This window comes from Arachis ipaensis, chromosome B09, assembly GCF_000816755.2.
Source record: "Arachis ipaensis cultivar K30076 chromosome B09, Araip1.1, whole genome shotgun sequence".
NCBI lineage: Eukaryota > Viridiplantae > Streptophyta > Magnoliopsida > Fabales > Fabaceae > Arachis > Arachis ipaensis.
The window spans coordinates 68,515,041-68,527,370 of NC_029793.2; positions in this window are offsets into that span (position 1 = coordinate 68,515,041).

Below are 12,330 nucleotides of genomic sequence, written 5' to 3' on the forward strand. Positions count from 1 at the left end.
TCTGGAAATTAATACCAGCGTGCCACGCCTAGAGGCTGGCGTGCCATGCCTATGATCTTGCCTTGGTTCTAGTAGCTGGCGTGCTACGCCGCATGCCATAATGAGATGCTTTGGTCCCTTTGTTCATTGGCGTGCCACGCCTGGTTGCTCAAGTGGCACGCTTAAGTGAGATTGAGAGGTTGGCGTGCCACGCCTTCGACCTGAAGTGGCACGCCCAGTCCTCAATTGCCTTCAGCCCCTTCTCTGGATTATTTTACCAGCGTGTCATGCCATGCTGCTCAAGTGGCACGCCCATACATTTGTGAACTCCTCAAGCTTGGCATGCCACGCCTGGGTTCTTAAGTGGCACGCCCAAGTGACTTCTTGGAGCTGGCGTGCCACGCCCCTTTGCTCAAGTGGCACGCCCATAGTAGCTGATGGGTTAGGCGTGCCACGCCCAACCTGGCGTGCCCCACCCCTTTTGTGTCCTCCATTGTTGCTCTCTGTAACTTTGTACTAGCATGCCACGCCCAATCCCTGGCGTGCCATGCCCACACGTATGCTTGGACTTTTCCCCTGAATTTAGTGCTGGCGTGCCACGCTAGTGCATTTTTGTGGTGTTTTCTCCCAAGTGGCACGCCAGTTTCACATGCCCAGCTTCTTGTTTTCTTCTACCCATTTTTTAGGCCTTTTTCACCTGAAATTCAGCACAACTCATCTCAAAGTAGTGTACCATAATATCCATCAAATAATGCATGAATTGTACTAATCAAATGAGATTTATGCTCTTTTATGGTCTTCTTTATGCAAGAAAGAAGGGTAGATGATGCAAGTCATCACAACACCAAACTTAAGCTTTGCTTGTCCCAAGCAAATCAATGTGAGTAAGCCTTTATAACTTGAGGCCTTGGCTTTGAATGATTTCAATACAACTAAGGGTAAAACTAAGTGTTCAACACATGTATGAATGTTTTAACGTCATGAAAAACTCTTAGATCCTTGACGGTTCTTTCAAGTATAGGCTTTAGGGGTCCTTTATATTGATTGTCACCTTGAAGTAGCAAGGGTTGTTTTGCTTTCTTGACCACGACTCTAAATGTTTTGTCTCAAGACAACCCTTTAATTAGGTTTTCAATTAGCACTCCCAAACTAGTTGGTTTTAGGGTACTAGGTGTTGAAACACCCCTAAGAATTTACTTGCCCAGGTCTCTTCTTGACACATCTTCACCACAAGCATCTACTAGGATCTTTAATTCTTTTTGAGCTTTTTAATGTTTCTTTTCCATCCCAGTAGTTGATGCTCAGAGCCTTGGGCCTTTATTGCTCACTACTTCTTGTTTCTATGTATATTCAAGGAACACCCCTTAACCTTCTCTTGTTATACCTTCTAGGACTAGTTGCTTTCCATGACTCATTTTCTTTTTAGTTCATCCAAGGTTCTACACTTAGTTTCTTATTTCTTAGTTTATTTGATGATCTATCTTGGCCTTGGTTTCTCTTTATTGTGTTTGTACAACTCACAGTAACTCTTATGGAGACAAGCACTACTTTCATTTATGTTGAAATGAAGACTTGAAATACATGGCATTTTCTTTCATGTAAATTAAAAGACTCATAAAAACTTCAAACAGGAAATAAAACTAAGCATAAAACATAAACTATCCTAGCATGATTATTTATTCAAAAAGTAAATAAAACAAAAGCTTAAAACAGGATTTCAGAAATTAGAGAGTGCCAACCATGGGACTCAACAACCTTGAGCAACTTCATCTTCAGTTCACTGGCCCCTTCCCTTTGTCCTTCTTCTTGGAAGGGGAGGAACCACCTTAATCTGGCTTGGAGGAACCTTCTTGTGCTTTGGCATCCTTGGGCTTCCAAAAACCTGCCCTCCTCATATAATTCCTTTCATCCTCCTTATGTTTGGCTAGGATTTCCTCTTGTCTTGCACTTAGCTCCTCCATTCCTTGCATGAAGGTTGGGTATCCTTGGTTTAGAGCGGCCACGGCGTTACACAAGTGATTCAGCTTCGCTTGTGTATTGATGTCATACTGCCTCCTGGATATGGTTCTGGCATCATAGAGATTTCTGAATTCGGCCAAGTTCCTCTATTGCCATTTGCCTTGCTCTACTATTTTGTCTAGTGCACCTCGCACCTCTTTCCAGTCAAATTGCTCTTGCTGCTCCTTCCTCATATGCTCGTAACTCCCTTGGAGTTTTTGAATGTTCTGGTTGACTTAGCTCCATTATTGTTGTTGAGTCTCCTTGAGTTGGTTGACATCTTCCCTCAAGTGGTGTAGGTCTCCATTCATTTAGTGTACATCTCCTTGTAATTGTTTGCAGTTGAATCCCTCTGGAAATTATTGATATTGGTAGTGTGGTGGTGGTTGAAGTGCCAGGAAGTGAGGTTGCTTTTCTACCTTTTCCTCTTCTTGTTGTTGTTGTGGTCCATGAGCATGAGCTCTTTGTTCTCTGGCCCTTTGAAATGGGTTAACAGCCACCACTTTGGCCATCTTCTTGGCAGTTATGAATTTGTCTTGCTTCACAAGCACCTCATCAATGATCTTTTCAACTCCAGCCTCATCACATAGCCTCTGTATAATGTTGGGAAATGCCAACCTTGTGTTGTCACTGGTGCTTTTGATGCGGGCGGAAATTGGCGAGTTAAGAATGATTATAAAATATGCGTTGCAAGTATAGTTCTCAACCAACCAGAAATCCACTTTATCAATTTAAAAAGGGTGTCACATAAATTAAAATCAAAACACTGGGAGTATGAGTCCCAGGTCGTCTCCCAACGAGTTACAGAAAAGTGTGCTATTTTATTAATCAGATGTTTTCAAAAAGGTTTGAGTTGAATGGCAGAAAATTAAATTAGAGAATTTATATAAATTTAAATAAAAGCCTTGATTGGGAGTTGATTAGTTGGTAGCCCTATTCTTGTTGCAGTACTCTCAAGATTAATTGATAATTGGGGATTATTCTGTTTAGTTGTCCCTCACTAAGTAAGGGAAAGTTAAACAAGTTGGAATGTTATTTCTATCCACAAGTTCCAATCCGCTCTGGGGAGGATTGGTGTTAGTGACTAGAGAGCAATCCAACAATAAACCCAACTACAATCTCTCTCTTGAGCATCCCAACTTCAAGAGTTTCTTTCAATCAACTCCCCATCAAGTTAGGGGACTACTCGCTCATTGTAAATGTAAAATTCATAACATAAGAAAAGGAATTAAAGAAAGACATCATAAATAATGATCAAAAGATCAATCAAAAAATAAAAGTGATTCTCGTATTAATAAATGCTAAAATAATCCAACAGTAAAATTAAATAAATTAAGGAACATGGAAGAGTAAGAGACAAGTAAAGAAAACGAACTAGAGTGTCGAAGTCTTGATAAGGCAATAACTCTTCTCAATATCCCAATGCAAAAACAATGAACATAACAAATCCTAAAAACTATGAATGTGTAGAGAGAAAACCTAGAGGAGAGGAAAACTAGATCTAAAAACTAAAACTATGCGGAATGAATGTTGTTGTTGGTTTCTGCATGTTCTCTGGCTCTAGTCTGCTTTTCTGGGCTGAAAACCGGGTCAAAATAGGGCCCGAAATCGCCCCCAGCGATTCTACAGATTATGCAGATCATGCATGTCACGCGGTCGCGTCATCCATGCGGCCGCGTCATTCGGCTTTCTGCTTTGCCACGCGGTCGCGTCATCCATGCGGCCGCGTCACTCGTGCTATTCCATGCCGCGCGGTCGCGTCATCCATGCGGCCGCGTCACTGCGATTTCCTCTTCTTTGCGCGGTCGCGTCATCCATGCGACCGCGTCACTTCTCGCTGGTCATCTCCTCAATTTCTTGTGTTCCTTCCATTTTTGCAAGCTTCCTCTCCAATCTCCAACTCATTCATGCCCTGTAAAGCCTGAAACACTTAACACACAGATCACGGCATTGAATGGAATAAAGGAGAAATAAAATACATAATTAAAGTTCCTAGGAAGCAAGTTTTCAATCATACAATAACTTTAGGAAGGAATTATAAATGCATGCTTATTTAATGAATAAGTGGATAAAGATCATGATAAAACCACACAATTAAACGTAATATAAACCATAAAATAGTGGTTTATCAACCTCCCCACACTTAAACATTAGCATGTCCTCATGCTTAGTTGAAGGAGATAAAATGAATGAGTAAGAACATGTAAAACCTATGAAATGCAATGCAACCTATATATATGAATGCAACTATATGATTTTTGTCCACTTGATCTAAAGTAAATAAGCTCTTCAAAACAATTACAAATTAAATTCCACTAACTCAATTCTTATAAAGTACGAACAGATAAAAATGCAAGAAGATAGCTCATGAAAGCAGGGAACATAGAAATTCAAGTATGGAACCCTCACTGATGGTGTATGTACACTCTAGTCTCTCTAGTGTATAGGGTCATCACTATATCCTTCTCTAATCATGCTCTCTAATTTTTTTGTTCTTCTCCTAACCAATCAACAACATTTAATATACCAATACAAACATCATGAGGTCTTTTTTAAGGTTGTAATAGGGCCAAGGTAAGGGTAAGGATATACATATGGCTAAGTAAGCTTATAAATTGAATCTTTAATTAACGCAAGCTTTAACATAACCTATATATATTCTATATAACTTTAGAATGTATACTTAGCTACCCAGAATTTTCCTTTCACATCCATACTCATGTATCAACCTTTTGTTTTGATTTTATCATACATGCATTGATCCTTGAATTCTTAATTCAACATTGGGGTAATTTTGTCCCCTTATTTATTTTATTTTACTTTTTTTCAACATAAACATAAACATAGCTTATCAATGCACATAGATTTTTTTAATTCTTATAGTTTCACATGAGTAGGTATCCAAATTCCCATTATATTATCATGACTCATTCCCTTTTTATCCTTTGTTCCCACAATTTCCCATACATAAATAACACACACAATTCTATCTTAAGCTAACCAAAGATTCAATTTGGGATATATAATTATTTTTCCGCTTAAGGCTACTAATGTGGTAAAATATAGAACAAATGGGATTTAAAGGCTCAAAGTGGCTAACAAAGGTAATTGAAAGGGTAGGATTTATTTGGATAAGTGAGCTAAACAAATAATGGCTTCAATCATGTGCAAACATATAAATATAATAAACAATGGACATATAGGATGAAACAAAATGTAGATTACAATCATAGAGAAGTACACAAACAAGAATAAAATAATTATGGTTAAATAATGTAACCATTCATAAAGGCTCAAATCTCACAGGTTGTGTGTTCTTTAGCTCAAAAATCATGTTCCAAATACAACTTCAAGCAAATTTAACATAAAATAATTAATTAAAATTAGTGAAATTTTGTTCCAAAGTTAGAGTCTTAGAAGAAACTCATTGTCTTTTCAATCAAGCAGAACATGCATGCAACTAATCTATTACTATGCAATTTATCCTATTCTATAAAAGGAAAAATCTAACTAAATATCCTAATTTATTGGTGCTAGGGAAGAGAAATTACCTCCGGAAGTTAGGTACTGACCGACCTCCCCACACTTAAGGCTTTGCACCATCCTCGGTGCCATCTGTCAAGAACAAAGGTGGGCTGGTAGCAGTATCTCCACAGTCGGGACCATCATGGCTCCCAGTGCTGGTAAAGGAAGTGGAGTCCGGGGTGTCTGAGTCCTTGAATTTTCCCATGATCAGTTCCTTGAGGTATGTGAATCGGCGCTTGTTACGGTGCTCTCTCATCTTAGCTTTGTGTTCTTGCCGATCCAACGTTTCAAGTGTCTGCTGGAGCAGCTGATCAGTAGTGGGTGCTTATGGTGTTGAAGAAGGAATATCTTTAACTGGTTCAGTAGGCTGGCTGGTAGTGGCTACTGGAAGTCTAAAGTACTTCCCGTTAGGGACATACTGATCATCCCGGTGAAGCATGGCTTTGGGGTCCCCAGCTCTGTAGGAGACTCCGGCGGCTGAGACAAGATCTGAGACCAAGGCGTGGAAAGGTAAGTTGCCCGCAATTTGGACGTGTCCCATGGCATTCCGGATGTGTCTTAGTAGGTTCAGAGGCTGGTCTGTAAGGATGCACCATAGTAGAATGGCCATGTCCGCAGTGAAAGAGGATTCGTGAGTGCTCGGGAAGACGTAATGGGACATGATATGTGCCCATACGCGAGCCTCCAAGGTAAGTGCTGAAGCCAAAATTCCCTTAGGGCGGGTACGATGGTATCCGTAGATCCAACGGCTGCCAGGTAGTGCGATATCTCTGAGAACAGCGTCCCAATCAAATTGGTACATCTGGCGCTTGAGTGCGGCTTCTTGAAAGGCATCCAGTCCTTCTGGAATTGGGGGAAGACTTAGAACTTTTGAATGGCCTCTTCTGTAATGGGGTCTTGCTTCTGACGGACGTAGACAGATTGCAGGGTTGGTAAGTGGTAGTTGGAGTAGAACTTGACTACCCAAGAAAGATTGACCTGCCTTGGCTTTCTTTGAAGGAAACCCCATTGTCTTCGGGCAATCTGCGGCTCAACAAATGTAGCAATATGGTTTGGGAGGAGAAGAATGTATTTGTTGTTGTAACTCCTTTCAGCCAGGATGGGGAACATCTGTTCACAGTAGCGATTGGGAAACCGCGCATTGTCCTTTGCTGGGAAGGCTCTTTCTTTATCATCAACCTTTATAATCCTCTTAATTTTCTTTGTTGAGGGCTTGACTGCGGTGGAAGAAGGTTCTCCCACTAATGCTCTCTTCGTTCCTCGCCTTTCTGTTGATTTGGGAATGGCTTTCTCTTTTCTTTTCTTGGTGGCCATCCTAAAAAAGGGAAGAGAAAGTAAATTAAGTTTACAGAGATAGAGTGACGAGAGAATTTTTGCGTGGTCTAGAAATTTGCAGATAAATCCTTGTTGCAAGTATAGTTTCTAAACCTTCAAAAGTCCTTTCATACAAACCTTTTGGTTGTCACAAGTAACAAACCCCTAAATAAATTGTTAACCGAAGTATTCAAACCTCACGTCGTCTTCTCAAGGAACTGCAGGGAAGTATGTTCTTATTATTGGTTATGGAGATTGTAAATTCGGGGTTTCAAGAATGAGGAACAAATATGACAAATAATTTAAATAGCAATTAAAATAAATAAATACTGTAAAGAAAACTTTTGGCAAGGGATGAGAAATTGGAAGTCCAAATTAGTTACCCTTCTCAATAATAAAGAAGATTGAATCTTAATTCCACTTAGTTAACCTTTGCTAAAGCAAAGGAAAGTCAAGGGATTAATTAGTTTGACCTTCGAATCCTATTTATTTCCTAAGAAAATATTGGGATTATTGAAAGTCAAATCAATTAGCAAAGATAACAGTTATCAATTATGTTGAGCTAAGATAACTCCTGAGTTACTGATTTCTTAACCAAAACCAAAAGGGAAAAAAGCAAATTTGCTGGAATAAAAATTTCTTCAGATTGAAAGCAATGGTGACATAAATAAAAGAAAGCAATAATAAACTGAAATACCTCAAATAACATTAATTCAAATAATCTGGAACATAGAAGAATTCATAAATTAAATGGCAAAAGTAAATAATCAACTAAAGTAATAGAATGAATAAAAGTGAAAGGGAAGCTTAAAGTAAAGGAACATTAAACCTGGGATCGAGAGTCACTCCTAAAACTAAGAGAAGGAGAAGTAAAATCATGCAATTAATATGAATAAGTGGGTGAAGGATTAAATAAATCACTCAATTTAAGCACAAATATATATCATAAAATATGGGTTTATCAACCTCCCCACACTTAAACAATAGCATGTCCTCATGCTAAATCCAAGGTAAAAAGTAAGGTTAAAGTGGTGGAATGTCATGCAATGCAATCTAATCTGAAAGCAACTACCTAGATGAATGATGCATCATGCAATTCTAATTTTTTTTTTATTCACTTGAATATAAAGCTTGCATGTAGTTAAATTAATTCACATTCTCAAGGAGTCATGTATATATATATATATATATATATAGCCAAGACTTAGATAGTGATAAAGTGCCTTTACAATTGAGATGGAGAGAAAAACATTTAAAAAAACTTGCAAGACAATTAATAATTTAAGCAGAGATATATGTTAATGAGCTATTGAACCCTCACTGGATTTTGTGTTTACTCTCTAATCACTCAGTGTTTATTCGGTTAATCACTCTATTCTTCTTTTTATTCTTTCTTTCTATAACTTTGTTCTTCATCTAACTAATCAACAATCATAGAATATAGTAATACCAAAAATCATGAGGTCTTAAGTAAGGTTGTAATGGGGCCAAGGTAAAGGTAAGGGTATATGTATAAGGCTAAGTGAGCTAATAAGTGAATCCTTAATTAGACTAAGATCTCACCTAACATACATACTTTCTAAATCAAAGCTTCTTTACCTATTTTCCATGTTTTCTCACTTTTGATATTACATGCTCATATCTCAATATTTATTGTTATCCCATGTGCATTACTTTATTTCATAATTGGGGAATTCATAACACTTTTTTTTTCTTTTTTCTTTAATGCACATGGTAATTCAATTATTTTGATTTTACATGAGCATGCTTCCCAAAACTTTTTATTTGAGTTATTTTATTCTTTTCAACTTTTCTCCCGTTGTTTTTATCATCCATGTTCCCAATAGGTTTTCCCACATTTAAACCATACATACTTCCTATCTTAAGCTAACCAAGGATTCAACTTGGGATTTTTATTTTGTCTTTCTGCTTAAGGCTAGTAATGTGGCTGATAGAATAAAAGGGGATTTACAGGCTCAAGGGGCTAAAAAGGGTGATGTAAAGGGTAGGCTATTTTGGAATAAGTGAGCTAAAATCAAATAATGGCCTCAATCACTCTCTTGGTATATATTTCTATTCTATAATCGGACATATAGATTAAAATAAAGTAAAGAACACCAGAATAAACAAGAAGGGTGGAACACACAGGAAAACATTATGATTTGAATGTAACCATACAATTAAGCTCAAAACTCACAGGCTGTGTGTTCTCTAGCTCAAAAATTATTTATCAGTTATGTATGTCATGCAGGTTTAGTTAAAAATTCCCATTATTCTTAATGTAAAACTTATATTGAATGGCTTTAAAGTTCTAGTGTTTCTCCTTGATGAAATGTTGTTAACTAACTAACATGTAATGCTATATATACAAGGTGTGTGGATTGTTTTGATTCTGTTAAAGCAGAGGAAAGCAGCTTTCAAAATGCCAAAACCAAAACATGAATGAAAACATTTTACAGAAATTTGGGCAGCATTCCGGCTAAAATTGGATTGTCCCGGAAAATAAACAGCAGTCAAATAGTTCATATGAATAAAAAATAAGGCTGCAATTACATAGAAGGAACATAAACATGAAAATTCAGTGTAAAGAGCAGCAAGAAACAAGAAAGTACAGCATATGAACATTATAATCATCACAGCAACAACAGAATTGCGAAAATAATGAAACAAGAAACATGAACAGCGCGGGTGGAGAGAGAAGAGGAAAGAAGAAGAAGAAAGAGGGGGAAGAAGGAAGGGGGTGGCGTGGTGGTGGCTTCTGGGTGGTCGGCGGCGGGACGGTGGCTGGCGGTGGTTGGTGGGTGGGGCTGGGGGGTGGTTCAGATGTTGGAGAGAAGAGTGGGAGGAGAAGGGTTTGGGGGTGCGATGGATAGGGTTCGCGTGGCTGAGGGGGTTAGTATATTTGAATCCACGCGGCCGCGTGGGGGACGTGGTCGCGTGACTGGAGCGAAAAAAGGGTGTGATGCGATCGCGTGGGTCGCGCGATCGCATGGAAGGGGTAAAAAGAGAGAATGACGCGATCGCCTGGGGCATGTGATCGCGTCGCTGGAAGTTGTGCTAAACGCACGATTCCAGTGTCGTTTTAGCGCAACTCTCTGTCTCCTTTTGGGGTGTTGTGCAATCCATGCGACGCGATCGCGTCGCTCACGTGGTCGCGTGGGATTGGTTGTGTACAAGTGACGCGATCGCATGGGGCACGCGATCGCGTGGTCATCTTGTGCAAAACGCACAATGGCCGCACGATTCCAGCCTAACTTTCTGGACGTTGGATCTTTACGCCGATTTCCATATCACGCGGCCGCATGGATGACGCGGTCGCGTGGGCAGTGTTTTTCGCAATATGACAAGATCGCATGAGTGATGCGGTCGCGTCGCGCACCTTTTTTTTATGCAGTATGCAGAATGCAATGATTAATATGAATGCGATGCAAAATTCCAAGTTCAATATTATAAAATAAAATAAAACATGAAAACAAACAAAACGAAATAAAAATTGAAAAATGAACAATCATACCATGGTGGGTTGTCTCCCACCTAGCACTTTTAGTTAAAGTCCTTAAGTTGGACATTGGAGGGGCTTCCTGTTATGGCGGCTTATGTTTAAATTCATCCAAAAATCTCCACCAATGCTTGGAATGCCAATAGCCTCCGGGGTCCCAAACTAGGCATGTAAAGCTCCTGAGCAGCTTCAAACAAATTTTTAGGCTCCCGGAATGACGAATGTCGGAATAGATTCCAGGATCCTAAACTTTGCTTTTAAATCCGCCTCCGTCTTGATCTATATTTTTCCATCCAGGAGGTTTAAAAGGTAGATTCTCACCATGGTGACCAAACGTTTTCCGAGATCCATTCAATTGAACATGATACCGATCCGTGCACTTTAAGTTGAAGCGTGGAACCTTATTGAACCCTGTGCACCAGCTCTGAGCAAGAGCCATTTCTCTCTTACTCTTAAAGCCGCAGAGAGCTCTAAGATGGCCATCTGTTTCAAGCAAACCATATTCAAGTAAAAAAGTAAAGTTAAAGGTTAAGGATTGTACCCACTTGAAGCTTGTATTGGGTGGTAATGGCCTTGGGGTAGGTGTTTCCGGTGGTTCTGTAAGTTCTACTCCCTTGTGCTTGATAAACCCATATTTCATGAGTTCTTTTGTGCTTAATTTGAGTGATTTATACAATCCTTCACCTGCTTATTCACATTAATTGCATGGTTTTACTTTTCATTCCTTATTATGTGATGTAAATGAAAATCATGTTTCCTAAGCTTTAAAATTAATTAATTTAATTACCTTTATTTCCATTCGATGCCATGATTAGTGTGTTGAGTAGTTTCAGATTTTCTAAGGCAGAATGACTTAAAGGATGGAAAAGGAAACATACTAAAATGGAAGGAGAAAGCAAAACGGAGCTTTTAAGGAAACTGATATTCACGCGATCGCATGGACGACGCGATCGCGTGCCAAGCACGAATCAGCAGCGACACGGCCGCATGACTGACGCGACCGCGCGCCTTAAGCAGAACGCACATGACGCAGTCGCATGATTGACACGACCGCGTGGCAAGAAAAAGCTTCGAATGACGTGATCGCACGACCCACGCGGACGCGTGACAGAGGCCACGCACCAGAAATTACAGAATACGCCCCCAGCAAATTCTGAATCCCTTTTTGGCCCAGATCCAAGTACAGACAGCATAGACCAGAGGTTATAAAGTGTGGGAATGCACCCATTCAAAAGGGGGCTCGCATATTTTACTTTTCAATGATTTAGATTTAGTTGAGAGGGAGATCTTCTCTCTCTCTTTTAGGATTTAGGATTTCTTCTTGTTTTAAGAGTAACTCTGGATCCCAGGTTTAATGTTCTTTTATTTTAGTTTTACTTTTATTTATTTATTCCAACATTTGAATTGATTATTATAATTTGATTTATGAATTATTCCATGTCACAGATTGTTCTTTGAATTAATGATAATTGAGGTATTTTCAGTTTATGATTGTTCTCTTTGATTTAAGTTACCATTGCTTCCCATCTAAGGATATTTTTATCATTCCAGCAATTTTACTTTTTTTTCCTTTTGGTTCTGGTTACGAATTTAGTAACTCAATAGTTATTAAACTCAACATAATTGATAATCGTTATCTTGCTAATTAAGCTGAACTTAAATAATCCCACCATTTTCTTAGGAAATAAATAGGATTCAAAGGCCAGATTAATTAGTCCCTTGAATCTCCTTTGCTTTAGTAAAGGTTGACCAAGTGGAGTTTAGATTCAACTTTCATTATAGTTGAGTGAAATAACTACATTGGACCTCCAACTTCTTTTACCTTACCAAAAGTCTGCTTTACAGAATTTATTTATTTTAATTGCCATTTACTTTACTTGTCATTTAAATTACTTGCTTCTCATCTTCTAAACCCCGATTACAACCTTTATAGCCAATAATAAGAACATACTTCCTCGCAGTTCCTTGAGAAGACGACCCGAGGTTTGAATACTCGGTTAACAATTTCTAAAGGG